Here is a 25,690-nt window from a genome sequence, read left to right as displayed (position 1 = left end):
TTAGCTGAGCCTTCTTTTTCAGGTTGGTCATCTCCTTGTTTGCTAGTTAAAAAATCGGACGGATCTTTTCGATTCTGTACTGATTACAGAAAATTGAATGCAGTGACCAAACCCGATTCTTTCCCTCTGCCCCGAATAGAGGATTGCGTTGATCAAGTAGGGGCTGCAAAATTCGTGTCCAAGTTAGATCTACTGAAGGGCTACTGGCAAGTGCGGCTGACAGACAGGGCACGGGAAGTTTCAGCCTTCATTACTCATAATGGCCTATTCGCTTACCGCGTGATGAGTTTTGGCCTACGAAATGCCCCTGCTTGTTTCCAAAGATTGATGAACATCGTCGTTGCAGGATTGGAAGGCGTAACGGTGTACCTTGATGACGTAATTTTGGTCAGTGACACTTGGCCAGCTCACTTGCAGAGGCTGCGCGCGCTCTTCCACCGCCTTGCCGAGGCGCGGCTCACGGTCAACCTGGCGAAGTGTGAGTTTGCTGGGGCGACCGTGACCTACCTCGGCAGGGTGGTGGGTCAGGGCCAGGTACGACCCATACGCGCTAAAGTGGCTGCGATTGACCGTTTCCCCGTACCACTCACTAAACGGGAGCTAATGCGTTTTTTGGGAATGGTGGGGTTCTACCGCTGCTTCTGCCGAAACTTTTCGACAGTGGTCTCTCCATTAACGGACTTACTGAAGTCCACTGCTGCGTTCATTTGGACCGACCACTGCCAAAGAGCATTCGACGGAGTAAAGGGTCTTTTGACCTCCGCTCCCGTGTTGATGGCGCCTCGCCTAGATGAACCATTCAAAATTCACGTGGATGCCAGTAATGTGGGCGCTGGGGCAGTATTGCTCCAGGAGGATGAAGGTGGAGTGGAGCATCCTGTGTGTTTCTTCTCGCGAAAATTTTTGTCTTATCAGCTGAATTACTCTGTCATTGAGAAGGAAGCGTTGGCTTTGATCTGGGCACTTCAACATTTTGAAGTGTACGTGGGGGGTCGCGGGGTGCCTTTAGTGGTTTTCAGCGATCACAATCCACTAACCTTCTTACACTCCCTCCAGAACCCAAATCAGAGACTGATGAGGTGGTGTCTCTTTCTCCAGCCCTACCATCTGGATATCAGACACATCCGGGGCACGGAGAACGTAGTGGCGGATGCGCTTTCCCGTGCCCCGGAGGGTGGAGACTGAGTGAGTTCACGTATGTTTTGGTGTGGTGTGAGTGTTTTTCTTCTTTGCATGCATTTTTTTTGTTCTACGGGGCTGGAGTTGCTGTCTTTACGGGGGAGGGTGTCACGCCCAGCTATGGGCGTGTGACTGCCTGATCAGTTGCACTGCATGACTGCTGTTTAAGTGTTTGTGTGCAGGTGCGTTCACTCATCGGGTCCCGTGATTGCTGGCTGCTGATTGGACGCGAGGCCCCTCCTGAGCATACAAAACCATCGGGCTGCTCTTCTTGGAGGAAGCCGCGAGCGCGGAGGCTTTTGTCCTTATGCTGTTCGTTCGCTCCCTCTCAGCTGCGTGCCTCAGACGAGGACTTTAAAGCTGGAGGGCCGGCTCTCACAACCTCACATTTTTCATTGTTTTCTGTTGCTTGTGTTGTTGCTCTGCTGCCCTACTTTAAAAACACAGTAAAGGCAAATCAAACTTGACTTGCGCGCCTCCTTGGTGTTATTTTCTCTCTTTCGGAGTGTAACAGCGTGTGTGTGTCCACAGGAGTCTAAGTCAATATCAGAGGGTTGTGCTGCTCCTCCCTCTTGTGTCATTTCATGGCTCTGCAGTCACCGTCTCTCATCGACAGTTATGCATGTTCACTTTCCCATGACACCTCCCCCCCAACACCCCCCTCCCACACACAGTCCTCCACTAACGCACGTTTGCATGCATGCACACACACACAAACAAACAAACACACACACACAAACAAACAAACACACACACACACACACACACACGCAAACGGACACAAACGGAGGTCTTACTTCTCCACGCCACCTGCATGCCAGCAGATTACAAGCAGTCTGAGTGAGAGTGAGTGACATCTGGGTGTGTGTGTGTGTGTGTGTGTGTGTGTGTGTGTGTGTGTGTGTGTGTGTGTGTGTGTGTGTGTGTGTGTGTGTGTGTGTGTGTGTGTGTGTGTGTGTGTGTTGAAAGCGCCATATTGTGCTTAGCAGATGCCAGAAGTAGCAAAGCAAACCAGGTGGGAATAAAATACCAGGAGGAGCATCATCATTAACATTGCGCTTTGTAACACATATAACATTTTCATTCATGCACTTCTCTATTTCCTCATCTTTCTGTCTAGTTCACTCAAAGAGAGAGAGAGAGAGAGAGAGAGAGAGAGAGAGAGAGAGAGAGAGAGAGAATTGTGTGTGTGTGTGTGTGTGTGTGTGTGTGTGTGTGTGTGTGTGTGTGTGTGTGTGTGTGTGTGTGTGTGTGTGTGTGTGTGTGTGTACGCGTGTGTGTCTGTCTGTGTGTGTGTGTGTATGCGTCCAGGCAACAGAGACTTGAACTTACATAGGATGAAACAACAGATGAAAGATGAAGCTAGATTCTACCAGACCACAAATGCGTCACGTTTTGGGTATTTATTAAGTTTTTATTATTAAGTTCAGGGGAAAAGGGGGTTGGGAGAAGGAGGTTTCCAGGGTTCGTGGTGTTTATCGGGATGCCAGAGGTTCCTGTGTGTGCCCCCCCCCACACACACACACACACACTCCGTTGGCAGATGTGACTCCTTAGTGCAGAGCCTATGTTATAACCTTACTCTCATCAAAATTGTAATGGCTATGTCTTAATCTATTACTTAAGGCTCTTGGTACTGTCATAGCAATGTTGTTATGATGTAGTTGAGTATTTTCAGCAAACAGAGAATAGGCCCGCCGGCGACCCCATCTGTAGTAAGAGGCTACTCTAACTTATTTGTCTGTCTGTAAGTGTAACACTTGTGAACACAAATTAAAGCAGAGCGATAAGTCGTGATTGTTGTGAAAGCAGAGAATTGTACAAAAAGAAGCAGCTGGCATGGACCTGAACCATATGCAGCAAATGATCTGAATGTGGGATTCAGTTGAATTTTGCCTGTGCAGAGCAGGGGCGTAGCAGCAAATTGTGGGCCCTATGTACAATCAGCTCCAATGGACCCCCCTATAGCCATATATCCACATAAATCAGACACTCCCTATTTACACGGGGCCCTGGTGACTCCTGGTCATACACTGAAAAAAGCCATATGTTGTGTATGTTAAATTAATCAAAGGGAAACATGTCACTTCTACCATGAATAATTATGTTTTGTGATTGGGCATAATGAAGTTATGTAACTTTAGCATGATGCCCAATAACCAACGACTTCCCAAATCCAGTAATGTTGTCACAACCTAATTCCTTTGGATAAGATGACCAATGGCTTTTACAACGCCAGAACAGATGGTGGCAGTAGTGTGCGGATTGTGTGTGGCAGCCGGAAACAACGAGCTTGCCGAGTTCTTTGAATGAATACATATCCGCGGACACTCTGAAGGCGGGTAAGTCAAAAAAGTAAACCACTGTAGGGCTGTTTGCATTTATCATGACTTTCCTAGAATCACATTTATATCACCCGTTTCGTTAGTGTACTTAGTTTTGGCATCAAGGCATACGTTTTATGAGCAAGAGAGTAAGCTTAGCTGGCTAATTCTCACCAATTCAAACTGGTTAGCGGCTAATTATCGATATAGTCTCCTTGTTGTAACTATTGTTGGGAGTTTGGAAGCTGTCACCCATGTTGTACTGTATGCATGTTTGCATGTGTGACATTATTTTCGGTTACTTTGCGAGTTATAGCGAAAGAAACTACCTGGCAGCCCATAACGGGCAGCTAGCTAATTTATGCTAGGTGACAACAGCTGGTTCATTAACGTTGTATTCTATGCATTGACGTTGCGAGACCCGTGTGCGTCTGATTTCAAATGTATCCAGGACAGTCGTGGATACCATCAGTAGCTGTACACACATAAATGACACAGGGGAAGTAAAGTTACCGCTGATTTTTGGTATTGCTCCGTCTGACTGTGTGTGTACGGCCACAGTAAATGTTGATTAGCCGGTGGAACTTTTCGGTTTGAAAAAAGACGAGACGTGAGACAGAAGGGGCTGTGTGTGCTTGTCTATGGGTGCGCGTTTGAATGGGTGCGTCGTGTGTAGAACTAGATGCTGCAGTTTGCAGCTGGTTTGATTCATGTCGTGGGTCACTTACCAATGTATGTAGGCCTAATTGGCTATGACCTTTGAAATAGTTGAAAGTAAATCCCAGTAGTATCTAGTGAAACACACATGCAAACGCCCTTCTGTCCCTCATTCCCTCAAACTCGATCTTCTACATTTGTTGTGTAAAAAGGACATAGCAAGTTTTTTGTATCAATGATCACTTTAGGATATTCCAGTGCATTTACATTCAATATATACTGTACCTTGAGTGAGGTAGAAATGCATATTGTTGCAAATATAAATACTGTTAATTTGTTATTTTTTGTAATTAATCATTTACTGAATTTCTTTGTAGAATATGTTACTATTATTTGGGTTTTTGTTCTCTGCATAACTGTCTCTTTCACCTATATTAATTCCTCAGCATTCAAGATGTTTGTAGGGTCCTCACCTCAGCTACCTCTCACAAGGTGCCCCTGAAAAAGGTGATGAAAGTTCTTGTGTAGTATCTAATCTATGACTATTAGCTTGTGTGTGTGTGTGTGTGTGTGTGTGTGTGTGTGTGTGTGTGTGTGTGTGTGTGTGTGTGTGTGTGTGTGTGTGTGTGTGTGTGTAAAATCTGTTGTAATTATTTTACATTTTTCTCTGCATAGCTGTCTCCTTCACCTATATTAGTTTATCTGTCTTTCTGGTCACAACAGAAATTCAAGAAGTTTGGGTCCTCAGCTCAACTGACCAAGACCTTTGCTCATTGAAGGCATGAAGTAATTTGTGATGCCCCCACGATTGCAGTTTTTAAATCCAGATGGCTTGCTCTTTTTAACATGTGCGAGGTAAGTTATTTGTTGATTTTTTTGTGTGTTTATTTCCTCATTTTAGTAAGACCATCAGGCCTTTTTGTAACCTTTGTCACAAGTCTTAAGTTACAAGTATTTTGTAGGTATGTGTTTTGTGCCCTGTTTCAAGTTAAGTGCCAAGTTCAAGAGGATCATGACAGTTGGTTTGCTGTTGAATTTCTTCTCAGAGCTGGATGGTCTTTCAACAACACTGCTCCGGGTCTTCAGCAAGAAAGGTGCTTCTCATGCAAGGAAGATACAGAGGATCCTGGTGCCCATGACTCAGGTAAAACATGCACACTGCCATGCATCACAGTAATGCTAAAATTTCGAGATCTAATGTAATGGGGAGAAGTAGGGTGTCTTGGATCATATTGCATTTCTACCACTAATTTCAATCCTTCAGCCAGTTTTGAACTCATTGTCTTCACCTCAGTTCTAACTACAGCTGGCTTTACACACAGCAGTCCTAGGCAATGCTATAACAGTCTTTTGCAGGTCAGTTGATGTGGTTGCTGCTCTGTTTTATTATTATTTTATTTTTTTATTTGATTCTCATGTCTGTCTGGCTTGCGATTCCCATGAAATGATCAGGGGAATTAAAGGTACACTGTGTACGAGTTTTAGTTGTTTATTTCCGGAATTCATGCTACCCATTCACTGATGTTACCTTTTTCATGAATACTTACCACCACCATCAAATTCTAAGTATTCATTATGACGGAAAAATTGCTATTTTCATACATGAAAAGGGGGATCTTCTCCATGGTCCGCCATTTTGAATTTCCAGAAATAGTCATTTTTAGCTGCAGAAATGACTGTATTTGGGCCATACTAGAAAATATTAGTTTATTACTTGGTAAGCTTTCATGAAAAGGTCAAATTTGGCAATAGGCAGCCCAGTTTCAATTAGCAGCGTTGTTGCAGTACCTTTTTTGACCATTTCCTGCACAGTGTACCTTTTTAAGGTCAGACGTCACATTTTGGCATCACTTCAGTACGTTTGGAACCAGGGCTGAGTGCTGAAATGGTACCGAGTACTTGGGGCTAATGGAAAAGTGTCAGAGCTGCACCATGCCATATCAAACAGTGACGTACTGTACCACTTCACTGCCAGTACCAACGATACACTACGCTACTAGATAAATGAGATGTGTCCTTTGTTTAATGTGGTTGTACCTGTACTGCGTTTATTCTTCCTGTTGGTTAAAATGTTTTTCCTGCATGTTTGTTTCCTGGCATACATTGACCGGCCCTCATACGCAGACTGACAACATTGATGTGAAGAGGGAGTGCATGCTGAGGAGCTGACGGTCTACCTGAATGAAGAGCCAGACAAAGTGGTATGTTACAACTCGGCAGCTAGATCTGTCTTTTTCGTTATTAGGTGGCATAGGGAGATCGCACACATCAGTGGCCTGCGAGGCTCATTTTGTTGGGCTCTGGTGGGCTCCTCCTGTGCTACCTGACATGTCTCCTGGCATCTCATCCACGTTCTGGACACTGCTGGAGGACACACCAAACCTTCTTGCATTGATGTGCCATCTTGGCCTCAGTTATGTGTTCTTTGCAAACACGAATCTGCCCAATTCCAGCTTTGCTAAAGCACCCTCACATCATCACAAACCCTTTGCCAAATTTCACGTTCAATCCAACACCAGTCATCTCTGATTTGTAGATCTCTGCAGGTCTCTATCTACCCATGAGGGTGTTGCACTTGCTGTGGCACATTGCGAAGGCCGCATTACTGAAGCAGCAGAAGTTATCTTAGAAGAAAACTTAAACTCAATATAGGTTTTAGTTCTGGAATACGATCGTGCTGTAGGGTAATAGTTTTCTCATACTTTCACCTTAGACAATTCCCCCTTAGGAGACCAAACTTTGAGCAGACTCTTTTGCATTGGATGGGTGGGGTTTGACATATCTTTCTCTCTCATGCAATTTTTGGTTGACAATGTGCCTAAAAGGGCCAATATGTTCAAAATACTAATAATTGTGCTGGTGGGGCAGCCGTGGCCTAGTGGTTAGAGAGTTGTTTTTTCAATCTATTGGTTGCAGGTTTGAATCTCCCCTGACCTGTCACTACATCTCCATCCATGGCTAAAGTGCCTAAGGCAAGGCACCTAACCCCACATTGCGCCAGGGCCTGTAACCAATACCCTGAAAAGTAATAAATGTAAGTCGCTTTGAATACATGAAAGCGTCAGCTAAGTGTAATGTAATGTATTGTAACAATTTTTCACACTGTATACTTAGCTGTATGTGTAAAGTTTCTCACCAACACTCGTGAAAAGATCATGACCCTGTTTCTCAAAAGCACCGTTGTTAGTTAGCGACTTGGTATTTTGCCAATGGGAAATTGCATGCAAGCAAAGTTTTTACTGTAGTTACCAATGATGCTGTTGAGAAACATACTCCAGAATGGGGTCATAGCCACACCAAAAACGAAGAGAGGTAATTGAACATCAGTTTGATCTCACATTCAATTGCCTAAACAGGCAGTGTGAGGGCACACAAGTCAACATCCTCCTCATACCTTTCATAAACTATACTAAATATACTACTATACTACTTTTCCCATCTCTGGGTGTGTTAGAAATGCCCCAAACTTGCGCCCACAAATACCGCTTACGGCTTCAATCATGGGTTTTGTTTACTGTTTTCCAGGATGTTGATCTGGACGGTCCAGCTGAAACGTATTGTCTTCGTGTGCGTGTGATCGGCAGAGAGTCCTCAACGACATTGGTAACGTACCTGTGGCCATTGCAGTGTTTGTTTTGGTTTATGCTCTTAATCTCTGTTACCTTCCAGAATGGAAGTACACTTTCAAATTTCTGTTTCATTCTAACCGTCTGTTTCATCAGTTTTTGCACTGCTTTTAAATGTACACTGTGTAAGATTCTTAGTTGTTTATTTCCAGAATTCATGCTACCCATTCAGTAATGTTACCTTTTTCATGAATGCTTAGCACCACCATTAGGGTGCATCAGTTGCCCCCTATGAAAAGATATGGCCTTGGCCCTATAGTAAAAATGTTCTACACCCAGTAAAAACACACTGTGTAAAATATTTTGAAATTTGGATGAAGTCTACCGGGGCCACCAGCCCCATGAAAATAGAAAATAATGGTGATAGTCAAAATCTTGAATAGAAACAGGGCTGGACTGGCCATCTGGCATGGCGGGCATTTCCCTGTGAGCCCCGCACCCTCGTGGGCCCCCATTGTTTTATTTTTTACATTACTGAAAATAGGGGCCCATTAGGGTGCGGGGCCCACCGGTGAGTCAGTTCTCCGGCACTAATAATAACGAGGGGGCCCCCTTAAATCCGAAAGTGCCCGGGCCCTATTTATCGCCCAATCCAGCCCTGAATAGAAATGGACATTTTGCTGCATAAAGCTACCCAATAAAAACATATTGCCTCAGCTGTGTGATAAAAAAAAAAATCTATGCACAGTAAAATCACTCTGTGGAAAATGTGTTGAAATTTAGATTAATTCTACTGGGTCCACCAGGCCCATGAAAATACAAAACAATGGTGATAGTGATGGGCAACCTGGATTCCAAAGTCCAGTGCCACATATTCCAAATATAGCCAATATACCGTAATGAACCAGCTGACCCACTGCCAGTATCAAGCAAGAGATTGCGAAGTTGTATGACTTTTGTGTGCTTCACCTGTGGGCCTAGGATTGTACAGGTAGCTGTTAATACCTGGTGGAACATCTGTACTAAAGCTGTGAATGCTCCTTGGAATGACTTATGTTTTTTGAAGAAATCCCTGCAGTAGTTCAATAGAGTACATACAATACAACTGTATGTGATGTTGGAAAGAGTGGCTTCCCAAAACCTGTACTTAAGTGGGCAGTCATGGGTGAGCGGTTAGGGCGTCAGACTTGCATCCCAGAGGTTGCCGGTTATGCCGGTCGGTTCGACTCCCGACCCGCCAGGTTGGTGGGGGGAGTAATCAACCAGTGCTCTCCCCATCCTCCTCCATGACTGAGGTACCCTGAGCATGGTACCGTCCCACCGCACTGCTCCCCATGGGGCGCCACTGAGGGCTGCCCCTTGCACGGGTGAGGCATAAATGCAATTTTGTTGTGTGCAGTGTGCAGTGTTCACTTGTGTGCTGTGGAGTAATGGCACTCTTCAATATTGACTGCCTTGTAGCCTAGGCATTCCAAGGAACATTCACTACTTTAGTACAGATGTTCCTCCATGAATTGTAGGCCCACAGGTGAAACACGTAAGGGTTAACGTTCGGCGAGAAGGTCGCTACCGTGGAATAGCAGCACGACAGAGAGAATCTTTAGACCCCGACGCGGAGCGGAGGGGTCTTGTTCTCTCTGAAGTGCTGCTATTCCACAAAGCGACCGACTCGCCGAAAGTTAACCCGCTTATTATATGGATATACTTAAATGATTCACACATGGCGGGGACATTTCTTTAGGCCTATTTAATGTTAAGTCTATTATAGTTTTTAATGTTAAAAGATTGTTGCTGCGCAAAACAAAACAGTGCCGTTGTGGAACACCGCTAGGCAACAGCTAGGTAGCCAGGACAACAGGTGTTGTCTATCACAGCAGCTGATTAGAGTCTTGTTGAAAAGTCGCTTTAGCAGTGAAAAGTCTTGTTGCCATTGACAGTGGTCTGTTATAGACCAACCCGTCCGTTATCGAAAAATAACAGACGTGCGAACGTTGGGGAGCCCCGTTGAAATGAATGGAGCATTCGACCGATGACGTCACACCATATAATAAACAAATATAACAGTCATGCAGCTTTGCAATATCTTGCTTGATACTAGCACTAGTAGATACTAGTGGTCCAAGGCAGCAAGGAATTGATATTGTGTTGCAAAAGAGCAAATTTGCCTAAATATAGCAGTTTGACCATCAGTCTGTCCTGAGACTGAAGTCTGTGTAAGTGGATCGACTGAATACACAACCTGCTTAGATATTCCTTCTGTTTGTGCTCCCAATACAGGTGATTTCACTAATTACCTCATCAACCTGGCTTAAGTGGTAATTAGGCTCAGCTGGTTCATTATATTGGCTGGGGCAAATGTGTCACGCGGTTTGTCCACCTCTGTTTTAAGACAATGGCAAACCTAGATTCAAAAGCTACAATCCAGTGCCACAGATTTCAAATTACCTGGTTTTACCTGTCCAATGGGGCACCTAAGTCTCCACCCCTTCCGGGCGGCTTATGGGGCTGGCAACGCAAAAACTTTTGACTGGGCTGTAATGGACTGATCAAAGCTATTTTCCGACCCACCTCGCATTTCCCCGTCGATCATACATATGCTGTGCCTCAGAATTAATAACAACCAATGTTGTGCTTGTTGACTTCACTTGGCAAGCGATTTTTGAGTTGTGTGTGTGCAAAAATATACAATTATTTGGACTACACAACAGACGTCGCATGTCCGACGTGCAGCCACTTAAGCCGCAGTGCAGCGGTAGGGTTGGCTGTGCCTCGGTTCACGTCAGATATGCGAGGCGCACGTGTAGTCTCTAACATAGTTTTGCACAAAAGCTAAAATAACGTTTCTTGCGTGTCGAAAATGAGTGGTCTTACGACGCAAATCCAAACCTTTCAAATTCACTGTCATCATATGTGAAATCCGGAGCACATGCCAAACGGGATGAGGATTTAGCTTGACTCGCTCCATTAACTCTCATTCAAAATTTTGAGAGCTCCAGCCCCATGGATTGGAAGTAGAAGGGCGTGACTTGGGTGCCCCATTGCCCTAACTGGAAAGGTAAAACTAGGTATGTCATTTGGAATATGTGGCACTGGACTTCAGCTTTGGAATTCAGGTTGCCCATCACTATCACCATTATTTTGTGTTTTCATGGGTCTGGTGGACCCAGTAGAATTAATCTAAATTTCAACATATTTTACACGGAGTGATTTTACTGAGCATAGAACATTTGTATCACACAGCTGAGGCAATATGTTTTTATTGGGTAGCTTTATGCAGCAAAATGTCCATTTCTATTCCAAGATTCTGACTATCACCATTATTTTCTATTTTCATGGGGCTGGTGGCCCCGGTAGACTTCATCCAAATTTCAAAATATTTTACACAGTGTGTTTTTACTGGGTGTAGAAAATTTTTACTATAGGGCCAAGGCAATATCTTTTCATAGGGGGCATCTGATGCACCCTAACCACCATCATATTCTTAGTATTCATTATGACTGGGAAAAATTGCACTTTTCATACATGAAACTGGGATCTTGGCCATTTTGAATGTCAAGAAATTGCCATTTTTAGCTGCAAAAATGACTGTATTTGGGCCATACTATAAAATATTTGTTTATTACTTAGCAAACTTTCATGAAAAGATCAAATTTGGCAATAGGCAGCCCAGTTTCAATGAGCAGCATAGTTGCAGTACCTTTTTTGACCGTTTCCTGCACAGTGTACCTTTTTTTTAAGAGTTTTTAGAGAAATTGAGAAATTAATCTTTCTCATTTGCACTTGAAGAGGTACCCTCATTTTGTATCTTGCTTTGATCATTACATGTGCAATGAAAAAATAAAGGCAACTAATTCTTCAACTTCGCGTGTAACTTTATTGTAGTTGGTCTTATAGGCTCAACTGGAACCAACTTACAACTGACGAACTTGGCTGACATGCATATTGGTAGATGCGTGTGCCTTGAGGTGTTTTCTAGCTTGATCTGAACTGATAAGGACAACAATGAATGTTTAATTAATTAAGGTATATTGATTTTATGATTTTCTTTTATTATGTTTGATGTTCATGTGGCTTGACAAGTATTGTCTTAATACAGTTAATTAGATGTGTTGAACAATCCAAACAATATTTTGTTGTGGGAACATAAATATATTATGGAAAGTATTTCCATCCAATTTGATTATGCTACCATAGCAAGATGTTGCTTTGTTGAGTCTATCAATGTAAATACTGCTGTAACTACCCCATGAAGTTGGTACATCCAGACCTAAACCAAATATGTTGGAGCAACATGTAAAAGTTATGATGGATTAACCCTTTCTATTAAGGTTGAAATAACCTTTAAAAGTTATGTTGGCTGTACCCCTTGTACTTAGGTCACAGTTACACTTACATGTTATGTTGATCCAACATATTGACCTTAATGTGACTCAACAAAAACATTTCTTGCTAAGGTAGCATAATCAAATTGGATGGAAATACTTTCCATAATTTTTTTATGTTCCGCCAACAAATAATTTGTTTCAGTGTACCCCCCTGATGACACCCCTGGTGCAGAGTAGGGCAGTTGCTGCTGCTTCGATGGCTGCTCAATATTGTCGGCTGAAAGTTTCTTTAATTAAAGCTAAAGCTTTATTAAGTACGCTAGAAATCCCCAAGGGAACACCATATAACACAGCAAATTACCACAGAACTTATCCTCAGGAAATTGTTAGTGCCTGAAAGTCATTTGTAAGTCACTGGAGAAAACAGTAGGGCAGCCTCTGTATTTTAATGTAGGTTGGTGACCTGTGCTGTATTAGAATAGCATGTAACTGTCTAGGCAAGGAGAAGGACATTTCACCACCAGGGATGGATTAAGACATGAAGGGCCTCTGTGCATAAGAAGGGGAGAGAAGTTTGGGTGCTATATGGGCATAGGCTACGTATGTACACTGTATAGGAGGCATTATACAAAGGGCATATGTTTGGGGCTAATAAAGTAAGAACTGAGCATAGTTACAGCAGAAATCTACTTAATCAAAATTAACAGGTCAAGCCAAATAAAAATAAACATTATTTGATACAATTTATTTTTAAATGCATAACAAAGGCCCTCTCCACATAAACTGTAAACAAATACTTTACGTTTTTGAACTTTTGTTTAAAGCAAAACTCGTCTGTAATAATTGATATTACAAGCCTGAGGGAATCTGAAAACAACACACAAATTAGCCTTCCCATTCGGCAAATGTCATTTGCTCCATCAGCCTTATTTGCATACAACCAGCAGTGGCACTGTAATTTAAAATGTTACAGGACAAAAAAATGGTTAAACAACTGCGCCTAACCAGAAAAAAACGCAAAATATGAGAGTATTATGGTATTACACTGTTGCTTCCGATGTGAAGCAAGAATTGATAACAATATGGCACCTTACAAATTTTGCATAAGGGTAGTGAAAGGTTAATTAACATCCCTCCAAGGTTGGTAAAGGTGGTCAGAGTGAAATGAGAGAAGTTGTAGGCTATATGTGTGGTAATGGAAATGCCTTCTTGGATTATGCCTGTTCCATAAAATGGGACAATGACATTCGTTCGCTTAAACTTCCCAAAATGAAGTTGGAAATGAGAAATGGGCCTTTTCACATACTGCTCTGCAGAGGAGAAATAAAAAAGTGACATTGTCACAGTAAAAGAAAGATAGTCATAGAAAGAGGATGCTGTATGTCCATCATCCCCAGTTACATCTGGGCCAGAGCAGCTGACCCGTGTCTGATGAGGAGGAGACGGGCAGCTGCGTCCCTCCATGCCTCACCTTGTAGTAATGTAAGTCTAGACCCACAACCCACTGCACCGACACAGAGAGTAGCATACAGGGCCAATGTACTGGTCACTCAGGATCCCCCGTTACACACCCACACAATGACCCTGTTAAAATCAGGATAATTTCAAGATTCAAGATTCAAGATTTTTATTTGTCACATGCTTCCTTGTGCAAGCACAATTGGCAGTGAAATGGGGATTGCAACTGCTCTGTGCTGTGTTGGATGGTAAAAAATAAAAATAATAATAAAAATAATAAAATAAAATAAAATAAAAAATAGTTATTGTCTTAATTCAAAAAGCGGATGGCTTGAGGAAAAAAAACTCTTACGCAGTCTCTCTGTTCTACATCTTATGGAACGTAGTCATTTCCCTGAGGGCAGCCTTTCGAACATGGAGTGACTAGGATGGAATGTGTCTTTCATAATCCTTTGTGCTCGTGTCTTTGCCCTTCTTGCATATATATCTTGCAGCCCTGGAAGGATGGTGCCAGTGATTTTTTCTGCAGCATGCACTACTCTGTGCAGGGCTATCTTATCCTGAGCTGTGCAGTTGCCATACCACATTGTTATGCTTCCTGTAATTACTGACTCAATTGTGGCAGAATAGACAGACTTCTGCATGTCTGATGGAATTCTGAACTTCCTTAGCCTCCTGAGGTGATACAGACGCTGCCTGGCCTTTTTCACTACGGTGGTGATGTGAGGTGACCTAGACAGATCTTCAGAAATGTTGACGCCTAGATACTTGAAACTGCTCACTCTTTCCACAGGGGTACCAAAGATTTCCAGTTGAGCATAGTTCTGATCTTTTCCTCTTCTGTAGTCCACCACAAGTTCTTTGGTTTTGGTGACGTTGAGCTCTAAACTGTTCTCTGAACACCAGGATGACAACATCTCAATCTCAATTAGGTGGGCTGTTTCATCGTTGTTCGAGATGAGTCCTACCACCACTGTGTCATCTGCAAATTTCACAATGGAATTGGAACTGTGGTTAGCTGAGCAGTCATGGGTGTAAAGGGAGTACAACAGAGGCCTGAGAACGCAACCTTGCGGCGCGCCGATGTTGAGGGAGATTATGCTAGAGAAGCAGTTGCCAATCTACACTGCCTGAGGTCTGTTTGTCAAGAAGTTGAGTATCCATGCACATAGAGAATGACAAAGTCCAATGTTTTTCAGCTTGGAGTTTTGAGGGCTCAGTGGTATTAAATGCTGAGCTGTAGTCAATGAATAGTAGTCTTGCATAGTTGCCCTGTCCTTTATCCAGGTGAGAAAGGGTGGTGTGAAGGACATGGGAGATGGCATCATCAGTGCTCCTATTTTCACGATAGGCAAACTGAAGGGGGTCTAATGAGCCAGGGACAGAAGAGCAGATTATATTTTTAACAAACTTCTCAAAGCACTTCATTACAACAGATGTTAAAGCAATGGGGCGGTAGTCATTCAAACAGCTTAGATTGGCCTTTTTGGGTATGGGTATGATAGTTGACCTTTTAAAACAATTGGGAACGGACAGACAAAGCCTCTTATAGAGATGCGTGGGACGCATCTAAAAAAGACAGGGGGGTTGCAGATTCTTGGAAACAGTAGCCTTTGTGTCTGGTCAGATGCATTCAGCTCACATGAGGAAGCATTGCACTTAGCCTCAGACCAACAAGCCTTCACCACTCCAATCAGCTAGTGAAATGTTGGATATGTGATCAGTACTTTATCAAAAGAAAATTCATTGAACAATATACCTGTATGACAAGATCACTATAGCAGAAACATGATGACAGTAATCATTAATCTGCAAATTGTCCGCTCTGCCAAAGAAGCTGCAGTAAGCTCAACTGGGCTGCCTACCTGCCTCGCCTTCACACACACACACGGTACTGGAGAAAACAAACCAGCTGTGATTCGTTCCCCAATGAGAGGAGAGCACAAAGAAAACAGAGGGAGGACGATGAGACAGTATTTCTGTGAGTTCACAGAGTTACGTGCACCTGCTGTCATGATCCATTGTGCGCGCCAGCAACAAACCAAAACACTCTTGTTTTCGAGCCCACCCCCGTTATATTTCAGTACATTATTAGGTTGAAAAGATCATACAAACGATCTTTTGTTCAGGCTACAGATGACAGAAGACTCTGTAATAGCATCTGATAGGTTTGGAGTTGTTAGGACGATGTCATTATGGGCAAAAACGTTTGCAGTTATAGTTCTACTTCAAATGGCGTTTTCTCAGCTTTTTGGTGAGAAAGCAGCATTTTGGCGAATTCCACTTATTTTCAACAGATGATTATGAAAGAATGGAAAGGGGTAGAGAGACACCTTTTTTTCTGATGACAGATGAGCGTCTAATCTGTGTTTTGATAGGTATGGTGTTGACATTGACACAGAACTCAATTTTCTGTGAGCCTCCAAAAAACACCCAAAATGCTGAAAAATCTCTGGCACTCTGGGTTACTCTTTTATGAAAATGACTGGCAGCTAATGAGTTAAAAGGCAATAAAGAAAAAATAAAATAAAGGAAAGAATCAAAGAAAAGCCTACACTTCTGCAGAGAGGCAGAGTGCAGTACATCTGTAGTGTTGAGAATATGAGTTTTAGTGATACACTATCAGTGACGGGGACATTAAGGCACTTACTCTTCTGATTGTGAATGTACATGCGGGTGAACTTTTTTTTATTATTATTATTTTTTTTTACAATAACCAATGCTGAAAAGCGGATGTGGGGCTATAACATCTCTCTGTGACACGCCACACCACTCTACCTTGAAGCTGAACTGCTTTCCATAGTCAGAGCAGTTATGATTCATTGAATCTGGCTGTAACCATCACACATCTCATTCCCGTTCAGCTCCTTTGGTCCAGAGATACAGCTCCTGGTCCCTCATCATTAGATCCAAACTTAAAAGGCCTTTAAACATGAAAGAATACGGCTTCTTACAACTTGGGTTCTTTGAGGACTATGAACTGGATTAATGAGGACCTCCAGAGGTCGCACTCCTGAAATGTACCACTTGCCTTATAATGACTTGTCTAATTCACCTAGTCTGCTGGAACAGGTGCTGACAAGTCGAGGTCTCCTTATCCCTCATCACCACCACCAGTTTGGTTGACGTCTTTCTGCCTGGAGCTAAGTCGGTTCCTACTACAGTGTCGATAATGTTATCACGCTAACATGTTTTTTGAAGATCGTTTGAAAGATAATGGTGTTGTCTTCTGCTTTAATTCTCCTGAACTTTTTGGTTAAATTACTAAATTCAGTTTACATAATCTCAGAGTCAATTGTCAGTGTGTTTGTGTGTATGTGTGTGTGTGCGCCCGCGTGTGCGCGTGTGCACGCATACATGCATGCAGCATGCGTGTGTGTGATGCCAGAATGCAACTTCCATGTTGACTTAACACAATAGTAGCAGGGACCAATTGGGTCAGTTGGGAATTCACACACAAGAAAAAGAGTGCAACTGTGCTCAGAAACACACACACACACACACGCACACACGCACGCACACACGCACACACACACCAAGAAAAGTAAGGAAGAAAAAAAACCTGAGTGGATTACAGAAGAGGGGCAGAGGGAAGGGTAGGAAAGAAACAGTGCCAGAGGAAGAGCGAGAGAACAGAAAACAAAAGAACAGACAGACAGGCAGATGAGGTGAAAAAAGACATGAAGAGCCAGTTACTCTTTCTTTTTGTATTATTTTGCTATGAAACCCACTGTGCCTTGCCTGTGATGTTCCATCGTTTCATGTCAATAAAGCTTCTTGAACGTGAACACAAAAGCAAGAGAATAAAGAAGAGGAGGAGGAGGGGGCGAAGAAGGACAGCAGAGAGATGAGAAGAGGAGGAGAAGGAAGAGGGGTCAAATAAGAAGGGAATAGAGAAGAGAAGAGGAGGAAGAGTGCAGACACAAGCCTCAGAGGATCGTCTCTTTAAAGACTAAGAATAAGGATGTCTGCTACCCCCTTCCCTCCCTTCCCATGATCTTCTCTACTCTTCTCTCTTTTCGCAGTCAGCACATCGTAGTTCAGGCAGCCTTTGAACGGCTGTCAAGTGTCTGAAGCACATCCCATCTTTTCCCCTCAGTTCGCTCTGCTTCGTTCTCCTTCCCTTTCCTCCTCCTCCTCCTCTTTTTTGATGCTTCTCTTCGTATCTCCATCTCTCTCTTCCAGAGACAGCTCACACCCTCCAAACCACCTGCCTGCCTGCATTTCATTACTCCCATCCTGCCCCACCCCCACATACTCCTTAAAACATTTAAAGCAGGGTGGTGCATAACCCAGACATCATGGTTACCCCACCAGCATCCTGACCTGCCTGCCCACCTACCTGCCTCACACTGTCTTTTCAATTGGTCCTTCTGTCTTCCCATCTTTAGATCTGCCTGTTTAAATTTCAGTCTGTGTAATGTGTGTCTGTCTGACCACGATTCTCTCAGCCCATCTGTCTTGATGTCTGTCTGTGTCTCAGCCCATTGGTTTCGGAGACCGCGCTCTCTCTCAGCCTGCATCTGTCTGTCACTACCTTGTTTTTGTCTTTCATGTATCCTTGTCACGCCTCAATCTTCATTATGTATCACTAATCACATCTTTCCCTCCAGCTGTTTTTTCCCATTTTTTTTTCTCTGCATGTCATTCCCCTATCCCTTCTCTCTACTCCTCCTCCCAACCACATGACTCACTCTGTCTGTCCTTAGTCCTTCTCTTCAACCCCCCGTTCCCATTCTCCCCTTCTTCCCCTTTCTCACTCTGTCTCGGAGGTCTGGGTGAATGTGTCTGCTGCCAGAGGCTGCCTTGTATGTTAATGATGAGCAGATTTAATTAGACTAGATTGCAGCTCTTGTGTTATATAACCCACTCCAACCCAACTCTTCACCCTGCTCTTCTCGGCTTCTTGTTTCCTTTCTTTCTTTCTTTCTTTCTTTCTTTCTTTCTTTCTTTCTTTCTTTCTTTTTTCCCCTCTCAACTTCTCTCTTTCCTTTTCTGTACACTGAAAGGCTCACATTTCTAATGAATAAATAGTATGTCCTGGGATGTCTCTGCCCACACCACGGCAGCAGTCAGCTAAGGAACCAATCTGTTTATGGAGTAAGTTTACTGCTGCTGTCTGAAATGGAGACCTTTATGGGTCCTGTACAATAGGCCCATTTTTTTTGTTCCTGTGTGGGATGGCCCATTTATGGGTCCTGTCTGGTATGGAGACATTTACAGGTCGACTTTAGAAAAGGGCCACTCTAGTGTCGTTTATGGTTTGCCTGATTTCAGATTCGGCTCCTGTCTGTGTCTGTATCACATGCATTGCTTCATATTACAAGACACAAGCACATGCAAGAAGTGCACAGTAGGCCTAGATGGGGAAACTGAGCCATTCCCAAAGAGCCATACAGGAGAATGACATCACCCCTGAGCCCATTTTTATAGCTCGGTGTCTGAGGCCTCAGTAGCCAGTGACATGAGGGTCCCTCCACACCAACAGGGCAGGTAGGCAGGTTAGGAGGGCAGGCAGGTTATCACATGCTTGTCACTGATATGATGAGGGGTAAGGTGTGTGTGTGTGCTTGTGTGAAAGGTGTGTGTGTGTGTGTGTGTGTGTGTGTGTGTGTGTGTGTGTGTGTGTGTGTGTGTGTGTGTCTGTGTGTGTGTGTGTGTGCTTGTATGTAAGTGGTGTGTGTGTGTGTGAGAGAGTTTCTGCCTGTGAAGTTCAGATTAAATATCAGGCTTACTAATCGTAGATGAGGCTGTCAAGGGCATGACCCAGACTCACCTACGTGTATGCACACACCCACGCACGCAGGCACACACATACACAGGCACGCATGCGCACTCTTACAATCTCATACAAAAACACACACCCTCTCACACAGAGGGACTAACACAGAGGTCTTCTGCCTCATCTACGACACAAAGCACACACACATGCACACACACATGCACACAAACACCCATGAGGTGGCGCTGCCCCAGAGATGTCCAGTGAATATGCTGACATGGCGAGACACTTGTTACTTAATTACTTGACTACTTACTTAGTTACTTGAATGACTATACTGGAAAACTAGCTACCAACTAGTTGTGAATATTGCACAATACAATTGCTTACTTTATTTTTATTAATATTTCATAATGCTACTATCACCATGTTTGAGTCGTCACAAATAGACAAATCTTCTAATACATGTTCTATGTATGTCTGCTGTTGCCCAGTCTTGCACTTTATATGTCTGTAAGGGTATTGTATAGGTACTCTAGGTGTAATTTATGTGTACTGTCTATGTCTAAATGTCCACACCAAAGTCTATGTCTATGTCTGCATTTTAAAGTAAGAAACATAATTTCAATTCTTTGTATGACCAGTGCATGTAAAGAAATGGACAATAAAACCAACTTGACTTGACACAGGCTACGTTCGGAATGGGAAAGGTAGCTGTCCAACCACTGAGCTAACTGGACATCAAGTCATCTAGTGCGAATCCAAATGAAAAATTGCTTTATTTCCTCCTTGGCAGTTGACTGAATTTGTGGGCGTAATGGGGATATTTCAGGGCAACATCAGATGCTGACTTGGTGCTACCTGCGACCCAAAATGCTGTGCGCCACCTCCCTCTCAACGGGGAACCCAAAAACAAACATGGCTGCCACGCAAGCTGCTACCTTAAAATGGTCTTTATTCTGACACTTATGTACTTAGATATTTAGAACCGAAGTGATAAATCAACATTGCAGTGTCTAAATATAAATCGCTAGATCTATTTCTAGGATATTTTACGATTGCGCCGTCTGGCGGCCTTTCACTGCTCAAATAGCCAACTTAAGCTAAGTACTAACATGATGAACGTAACTCCCGACAGCTTTTGTGTGTGTGTGTGTGTGTGTGTGTGTGTGTGTGTGTGTGTGTGTGTGTGTGTGTGTGTGTGTGTGTGTGTGTGTGTGTGTGTGTGTGTGTGTGCGCGTGTGTGCATTTACATCTTGACCTTTTCATGGTGGTGTGTGCTAGATAGAGAGAGAGAGAGAGAGAGAGAGAGAGAGAGAGAGAGAGAGAGAGAGAGAGAGAGAGAGAGAGAGAGAGAGAGAGAGAGAGAGAGAGAGAGAGAGAGAGAAAGAGAAAGTGGGAGCGAGCGAGACAGATTTCATTATTTATGTGTTTACTTTCATAGTAGCACAACAGATCGTCTAAATAATGCGTTCAGCACCAGTTTCCCATTAAATAACTGCTATATGTACTAGGCCACAGAGCACCACTACGGTTAATTAATTAACCAGCCTTTGAACTTTTATATCTATGGAATGGACCGGTTCATTTTCTTTCTTTTTTGGACACATCATATAGGCCTATTGAACGATGTACCATCATCAATGTTGAGAATATATATACATATGAGGTCATGTTAGATTCAACACAATCTCACCTTTTCCAGCTTTACAATAGCCCACAGATGCAAGAAACACACACACACACACACACACACACACACACACACACACACACACACACACACACACACACACACACACACACACACACACACACACACACTATGCATATAACCAGAAGAATGAAGTATGTCGATTTACTGCATAGCTTTTACTCTTATACTCCATCTTGTCTTGAGGAGAAACAGACAGTATGGCAGAACAATTTTTGACAGAGAGTATTTAATGTTGGCTAACCATCTAAAAAATTCCACATGAAAAAACACCCCAGTTGGCAAAGTAAGTGTATTGTCAGTTTGATAAACAAGGCACGGTGATGTCGAGGACACAGTTCACATTGAGGGTGGATGACCACTGCTTGGACAATGTCCATGGAAGGACATAGAACCAGGTCTTGTTCAAGTCCTCAGAGAAATATGCAACATAAAAACGAGGTCTGGATAAAGTCCATTGAAAAATATCCAAACAAGGAATGGATGATGTCCAGCGAACCCTAATTAACATGGAATATATTGGAGCAACACCAAACAGAGGACATTAACAGAACATTAACATCACAGGAGTGATTTTATTTCGTGGTTTGTGTGTTTGCCTTTATTGCGCCTGCCTCTGTGTTGCCTCCCATGTGTTATCTGTCATTGTGTGCAGGAATCCCTTGATTGAGCATGCTGTTGCATGGGGTTGAGTCTAGTAATACAGCCCTGCATTTAATTTGAGCCATGTTGAATTTTACCCAACACAGTGGTTCCCAAACTTTTTCAGCGGGGACCCCCTCCTTTTGGACATGGGAATATTTTCACAACCCCCCACCCACCATAGTCTTAGCCTAGCAATGGATTTCTAGCAATATTAGCAGACAAACTATTAATTAAAAATTTAGCAATATTAATGGACCAAAAAAAATCTAGGCAAAGTTCTATGCTGATATCATGACAGATTGCACCTTTTATGTCTGAGACGAAATGAATGCCGTCAAAGCAAAAAATGAAACATTTGTGAGTGACAATATAAAGTGTTGTCAGTCTGTGCAAAATAAAATACTGTTTATTATATAAAAGTACCTTATGGAAGCTTCGGCCACACACTATTTTTCTGATTTTGTATGCAGACGTTCAACCATATAACAACAGGAACAAATTGGTGCTTTTTGTAAGTTGCTTGTTCCTAAATGTTTGTTCTGGGAGTCCATTCCATGAGCGTTATCCATCCTGGCAGTGCTGACCTACAGTTAAGAGCGCTGCTCTCCTCTTTGTTATTTTGATAGGCTCTTGCTTTCTCTGTACACTTTTACTCTCTTACTTACACTGCTGTTCTCTGCCTATCTTTAAATGACTTTGTGTCCTCGAACATAACTTACTTAAGCCCTTCATGCAGCACCTATGTTATAACCTTACTGTCACCAAAATTGTAATGTCTATGTCTTAATCTGTTACTTAAAGGCCAACTTTAGATAACACACAGTTTTACTCACTCCTTTTGAAAATCGGACGGTCACCCCAAGTTAAACTCACTTGCAAGGCTCTCATAACGGTGCGTCACCTCGCCTGGCTGTGTTTCCTGGTGTTTCCCAATTGACATAATAATGAGCGAATCACGAAAGCCTTTCTGTGTTGCGTCACGTCGAAAGAAGGTGTTGCCCACAAAGGTTTATGTCGACCCATTTTTCTAAAAACACGTCCTCATTTTTTTCGGCTTGTTTTCAAAACAAGCAACGTCTGGTGGCCCGAAACCTAGCTTAGGTTAGCTATCAGCTGGTTGCTACTTTCAGATACACACAAAGCACAAAGCCTCATACATACAGCATGCCCACTCTGGTTGCTCCGTGCCTGCAGCTCGCCTAGGGGTCGCTGTCGAAAGAGCACAGCCCTGAATGGAGCCTGCATGCCTCCGTTGGCGCCCCCTATAGCGTAGTACCACCCGGGGAAGTGGCAACTCTGTTTCCCATTACAAGCTCTCCGAGGACAGGAGGACTGAGCCAATCAGAGACGCATTTCCACTAGAAACCCGGAACACCCTCTCGTTTCTCCACCAGCCACCTTGCTAGCTTGCAAAAACGGGCTTGAAACAAAGCAACCAGAACGTTTTTTTAAAACAGGACCAACGCGTAACACATTCAATAATGGGGAACACAGCAATATTAATGAAATTACGTTGAGAGGCGGCCTTGAGAGGCAGTGTCTACCCATATGTTTTCATGGTCAGAGAATCCATTTCTGCTATATATCATGAGAAAATTTGCATATTTTTTGTGCTAAATACATTTTTGCACATTATTTTATAATGTGGCAATGAGATAATGGTCCAGGTTCATAGCGTAGTGGATTTCATTGAATAGTATGATTTTTTTCATGTTATTTGAGGTGCTCATTTCCCATTTTTTGCATTAGATTGGCGTAATATCTGTGACTCGTACAGAATTGATACTTCCTATATTTACCACTCAAAAATCATAGAAATATTGACAAACACCAAGTCAACATATGTAAACATTCATTTCACGCACTAACAAACTAACTAAGTTGACATTTTGTCTTCATCCTGCTATAAATCACGTTGGGTTGGCTTGGACCCGAACACCACATATTTTCTAATATTAGAGAAAAATTATTAAAGATTTTTTGGGGGTTGTTGTACTACCATATCAGCTGTAATACATGGACAATGTAACCACTAATTGTATCACTTTAGGAAATATATATAGTGAATTTATACAGGTTTTGATAGTTTTGGTCATCAAAAACGATTAAATAAAGCACTCTTTCCATGGATATGAATACATACTAAGTTGACTATGAGATGAAAAAGAATATTTGATGAGAAATAGTGTTTTGGGGTGTTTTATGGCTTGGTTTTTATCTCACAGGTCAAAATTGACCCGAACACCACAGGTGTATGCAGCTTCTGAACACAACACAAGGATTAAAAAAACATAACTAGCCTAACGCATACTTAATTTTGGCAAGATAAAAAAAACTGGCTAGTTGAACTTATGTTTGGCTGGTAAGAAAAATGATCTACTAGCCAAATTGGCTGGTGGTGGAAAAAGTGAATTTATAGCCCTGCTTGCATATGAGTTTAACTTGGGGTGACCGTCCGATTTTCTAAAGGAGTGAGTAAAACTGTATTTTATTGGAAGTTGGCCTTTAAGGCTCTCGGCACTGTCATAGCAATGTTATTATGATGTAGTTGAGTATTTTCGGCATAATAGTGAATAGGCCCGCCGGCGACCCCATCTGCAGTAAGAGGCTACGATTCAAGGGAGCAAATTATTATGTAAATGTAATGTAAAATGACCTTCACTGGGTGAATCATGCATGTACAAATACTACATATGTTGCAGGATTGAATGTCTCTCAAGTGTAGTAATGTGTGCTTATCCCATTGACTACATTTTGTAGACAGTCTACAGTTTGCCTAACTGTAACTTATAGTATATGTACACACAACCCCTCTTTCATTCCAGCTAACATTATGACACAAAGGCATGAAGTTTTCCTTTATATCCTCTGAGCGGGGGATAACTACAACAACACAGCCGTTAAATTAATGGGGGAAAATGCATATTATAGTGCCCTATATTGACCTTTTCAGTGCTGCAATTATCAGGCTTAAAAATAGATGGTCTTGGAAAGGTCTTCATTTCTTTTCAAATTTCTCACAGCAACAGTCTGTTACAGATTAAATAAAAGTTGGGTAACTCTCTGTCTCTCTCTATTTCTGTCTCTCTGTGTCTGTCTCTCTCTTTCTCTCTCTCACACACAAACGCACACGCAGATTAGGGATGCTGACGTGTGTGCATGTGTTTGCACTTGTGTGTGCGTGTGGTGTGTGTGTGTGTGTGTACAGATGGTGTAACTTCAATCTGCTCACAACATTACCGTGCCGTGGCAGCGTACCGTGATCATTACACCCTGTGGCCATTCGGAATGCGGGGGGCAGTATAGCACTGCTTTTGCAGAGCAGCGTCTGCCTGTGTTTGTGCGTCTGTTTGTGTTTCCGTGCTTGTCCATCCCCCAGTTTTAGTAGTAGTAGCAATACAGTCAGCAAATTGCATGTTTTATTTAGCATTGGGCATTTGATAGGGCATTTGATAATAACACAAGTGTGAGCCCTAAACAAGACCACCATGTGAATTTAAACTCGACTTTTTTTCTGTCTTGCATTCACCGTCTCCCAATCCGTCCCTAACTTATTTCGGCACTATTCAAGTCAGGAACGGCTATCCTCAGGATACAGAGTTTGCATACCTACAATTTGAACTGGTAAAGACAATTAAAACCGAGTCAATCAGACAGGAACACCATTGTAATTAAGTGTGTCCCGTAACGCCAGCATGAGAGAGATCGAATTTTAAATTTGGCGACGACATTCTGTCTTCAAAACTGGCATCGGCTGCTTCCAATTTAGGACCATAGGCCTATTCAACCATTTCCACAACCTCACTGATCACAGTTGCTTCATCTCTAATGCCAGGGCTAAGAATAACGAAAATAGCAAAACAGAGTAGGCTAATAAACCGTAATGGAGAGACTGAGGAGACATGAAATCAAGCGGCGGAGTTCGGACCATTTTGAGTGGACCGATGTCGCTTGCTTTGTGTAGCCCTATCAAGCAAGCCTGTCTGTCTCATTTGTGCGATGAGCACAAAACACAAATTGAACCACTCGTATAGTGTGAGTCAAACAGACATGAACAACATTGTAGCCTAATGAAGTAGTGCCCCGTCATGTCAGTATGA

The 25,690-nt window shown here is 42.8% G+C and overlaps 1 long non-coding RNA gene across 1 annotated transcript; it reads left to right on the top strand.

Annotated features, from left to right (window-relative positions):
* Positions 1–4,905: 4,905 nt before the first annotated feature.
* Positions 4,906–7,944, top strand: LOC134445534 (uncharacterized). The gene is made up of 4 exons (XR_010034287.1): positions 4,906–5,015; positions 5,207–5,304; positions 6,285–6,361; positions 7,686–7,944. It is a non-coding gene; the product is annotated as an uncharacterized LOC134445534 (long non-coding RNA).
* The last annotated feature ends 17,746 nt before the right edge of the window (positions 7,945–25,690 follow it).

This window comes from Engraulis encrasicolus, chromosome 3 (genome assembly GCF_034702125.1).
Source record: "Engraulis encrasicolus isolate BLACKSEA-1 chromosome 3, IST_EnEncr_1.0, whole genome shotgun sequence".
NCBI classification, from domain to species: Eukaryota; Metazoa; Chordata; class Actinopteri; order Clupeiformes; family Engraulidae; genus Engraulis; species Engraulis encrasicolus.
Note: the sequence above shows the minus strand (reverse complement) of the source record. Positions and strands in the feature narration are given on the sequence as shown.